Genomic DNA, 4,174 nt, shown 5'->3' on the forward strand with positions numbered 1-4,174 from the left:
GACTTCTGAGTTACGAGCGTGCAGCTACATTGAATGGCCGCCACCCGCGCCCAGTGGAGTTACGACTCGAATCGGCGAAATGCTCGCCCACGTCAAATTCCAACACGCGACGTAGGGCGGGCGGGCACCTCCGGCCGGGAAGCTCAGCCCTCAATCCACAGCGCCACTCGACCCCGAGCGTCCGGCAACACGGACCAGACGCCGCCCGGCCCTCGGTTTGCTGTCGTCGCGATCCGCGGCGACTCCTGTCCCGGAAACCGTCATTTCCGTGCGGCGGCGGATGGCGTGTTGACGCCGGGCCAGATACGGTGACGCCGCCGCGCCGGCGGACGTGAGCTGTCCGGCGCATGCCGCTCGGTCCCCGGCGGCCTCCGCTTCCCACTCGGCGCGCTCTTGTGAATGACAAACATAGCGGGCTGGCGAGGTGGCGGGGCGGGCTTTGACCCTCCGATCGGCCCCGGCCGGCCCGCCAGCAGGTCGGAGGCTTGTAACCGTTGTCACGCTCTGGTTGCTGGTCGCGGACCGTTTTGGCCAGCGGAACGATGTGTGCCGAGGAAGCTAACGAGATTGAAGGGCTTGCGAAGTGGAAGGTGGAGCGTGCTCCGAGATGGGCCTCGCGGGCGCGTTGTCTTTCAGCATGTTCTGGTCGAGTCTGGCTGTGTTGTTTTTATTCAGAGATACGTAGGCCTTTTGTCGCACGGATGACTGGCGTATTCTTGATGAGCCTGCCCGAGGAAAGTGGGCTAAGCTGCCGTACCTGGCGGCCGCATTGGAGATGCCATTGTTGCTCTTGGAGATAGATGCATTAGCTGCAGTTTGTCCCTGAAATGTTTCGTTTTTGGTAAAGGTCTTTAAAAAACGTTGGGATGCGAGAATTTCAAAGTACTGCTTGGCGAATGCTTACCTCGTCAATTTAAAGAAATGTTTTCGATTTAGATCCGCTATCATCATGAGCTTCCTCCAAGCATACATGCATGATGCATCAGAACCATATACTGTCGCACATTACCATGACCTCCTTTGGCATCCACAACAAAGCAGCTGCACGGACCCCGTAACTCGCCACGACAAGTTCCGTGCCCCTCCGCTGCAGGCACTCATCATACACGGGCGCCCAGCCTGCTGCCAAGCGTCGCTCAATGCTGCCACTCTCCCCCCCCCCCCCCGCACCCCACCACCGCGGGGGCAGTCAGACCAGGTGTGGGGTAGACGCGCCGCTGCTCCTCGGGGCGGCTCCAAGGCTGAGGGTGACCGCCAGCGCCGGCGAACACTGATAGCCGTGCACGTATGCAAACGGGCCGCCCTGTGCGGCGGAGGCCGTGGAGTCGGTCCCGGCATGGTGTGCGGGGGCGGCGCCAGGAAGGGGTGCCCGCTCGGACCGAGGACGGCGCAGAGTCGGTGCCGAAATGGCGCGCGGGGAGGCGCCAGGAAGGGGTGCCCGCTCGGACCGAGGACGGCGCAGAGTCGGTGCCGAAATGGCGCGCGGGGAGGCGCCAGGAAGGGGTGCCCGCTCGGACCGAGGACGGCGCAGAGTCGGTGCCGAAATGGCGCGCGGGGCGGCGCCAGGAAGGGGTGCCCGCTCGGACCGAGGACCGCGCAGCTGTTGGCTTATCTGTGTGGTTGTTAAGGTCAGCGCATTGCTATGAGACTGAAGCTAGCAGAGTGGGCTTGCCAGCTGAGGCCAGGAGGCTGTCCGCTCACCAGAGGACATAGCTGGACTTGTTTTAAAGCCTTGCACCTGTGCCACGCATTAGCAAGCTTGTTTTCAGCGGACCATTCTTTCAAGCATGTTCGTTGCAGCGTGGGGCCCAACACCCATAGATATACTTGCTACAACGCTATATTTTCCAGATTTGAATTGAGCAAGCCTTATGAGACATCTTGCATGTGCCTGCTTGAGAGATTGGACAAATATCACGACCATTTTCGCAGCAGACATTTAGGACAAACGCTCACGCTCACATTCAAGACGAGTTTAACACGGCTGCTATTGAAATGAGTAATTCGGAGACATGCCCCATTCACACCTGGTGTTGAACTCGGCAGCACATCCGCATCTAACGTCATTCCGCATCAAATTAACGCAATTAGTTTGGTGTTTGAGGTGCTGTGAGGTGGAGCCGACACAGCCAGCTTTGGGGTGCAATTGATGCAATTAAAATGGTGTTTCCCACCTCAGCAGACGTAAACCGGACCTTAAGGGGAACGTCTCACATCTGAAGCTATTGAAGCCAGCTCAGATATTATGAAACAAGCTCACTTCTGACTATTGGTGTGCTTTTTAAATGGAAAATACTGCTCTAAACAGCACAATTCTCTGTTTAGTGAATGTGCTCTTCGATGCGGCATCATTTGATTACGTTATTGCGCCTTGCACAACATTGGTGGTGACATGAGATGACGAGAGCCAATTGACGCCGTTGCATCTGGAAATCTCGCCTACGAACGCCAGAAATGGACGTCTCGACAATTATATTTTTCTTGACGTTGACTGCCGCATGGCTTATGGAATAGTAGGATTTCAATGACGTTATTATGACATTAATGTCAAGGTGTCTTTGAAATACTTTCCCTTATATACCTTTCCCAATCTTCGCGGGCGTGTAGCTCAGAAACTTAGAGGGACTCAGGTTTCAAGAAGCGCGGGATTGTGAACAGGGCTGAAAGGTCTTCACGATGGCTATATCAGTTCAAAACCCCACATAAATGTGGAACACTCCCTTTAATAAAATTTGGCTAGCTTTCTGTCTCTGTGACCCCTACCAGAACAACATATAAAACTGTATCCCTTTCTGCGTGCTCCACCTGGATCAACAGTGAGATAGCTGTCCCCCTTCTTGCTCGCCAAAAAGTAGGCATTGGTGTTTTTAACGTGTTATGTAAGGACATGGCGAGGCGGCAAGTGGTGAAATTTTCGCCTATTCGCCGGAAAAATATTCCACTCGAGAGGTGTCCGGACAATATGGTAAACGTGCCACGAAGCTGTTGTCGAGAACGACGAAACCATGGTCTTGCAATTCTAATGTCGCCTGTGCAATCATCTTAAGGCACAAATACCCATTGACTGCAGTTATATTCGGCGTGATTTTCTCTCTTGTCGGGATTTCTGGCTACAGCTGTGTTTCCATGTAGACAAAATTGTTTACCGTAGCACTGTCAGGTGTTCAGTGTACCAGCCTTCAGACGCGGCGTGCGAGCTGTCTGGTTGATCAGCTGCCTTGGCGAAGCCAGCCAGTGCCGACGTGCCAATCAGCCACACGATGCAATGATGGTCACCGTCAAGTGTTTTTCAAAGGGCGTGCAACCGCCCGCCGGTGTTAAACGCCGCCGTATAATTGATCTGGAAACAGCCTTCCCACAGGGGGTGCCAGTAATTAGAAAGCCTCACGAACGCCGCAGTTGTTTTGCTATGTCTCTAGAGAATGCGCTTCCGTCTGTGCTGGCCTTGACACGCGGTTCCCCGCGCACGATCTGAGAACCGATCGCTTGCGTCTGACGGCTCCCGCGGTGCGCGGGATGCCGCAGCAGCACGACCGACCGCGCTGGCCCCGATGTCCGGGGTCACGCCGGTCACGGCTGGCGTAAACGTCGCCGGCCGCTCCGCCGCTCCTGGCAGTCTTAGCCGCATCATGGCGCCCCCCCCCCCCCCCCCTCCCCGGCTCGCACTGGGCCACGCGTGTCTGTGTGGGCAGGAAGGATGTTCGTCTGTGTCCGACACCGGTATTCGGTTTCACCTTGTGACCTGGCGAGTCCCGGTGACCTCACGCTGCACAGGCTCGTGACCCGCGGGCTCCCGGATCTGATGATCTCGTCAAGGGTGCGTCACCCCGCACCCCGCGTCCCGATGACTTGAGCTCCTGGTCCCCATGACGCGGCGGAGCATGCACCGTCTGACACCAGCAAGCTCCGTAGCCTGCGAGCACAAACCTCCCCAGCTGTCAAAACTCGACCAAACGAACGTCACCTCCCGTCACACTCCACATGACTTGATACCTCGTGACCTCTCGACCGGGTCAAACGCTGGTGACCCCACCCCATCTTCCCCGATGACCTCAGCTCCCGTGCCGTGATGACCGCGGAGCACCCGTGCCGTGTACCGCCGCGGGCGGCGTGACCCGTGACCCGCGCTCACCACCGCGCGCTGCCGGACGGCCGTTTGGCCGCGTACTGCGCC

The sequence above is a fragment of the Pollicipes pollicipes genome, unplaced genomic scaffold (assembly GCF_011947565.3).
Source record: "Pollicipes pollicipes isolate AB1234 unplaced genomic scaffold, Ppol_2.1 Scaffold_4002;HRSCAF=4701_pilon_pilon_pilon, whole genome shotgun sequence".
Classification (NCBI taxonomy): domain Eukaryota; kingdom Metazoa; phylum Arthropoda; class Thecostraca; order Pollicipedomorpha; family Pollicipedidae; genus Pollicipes; species Pollicipes pollicipes.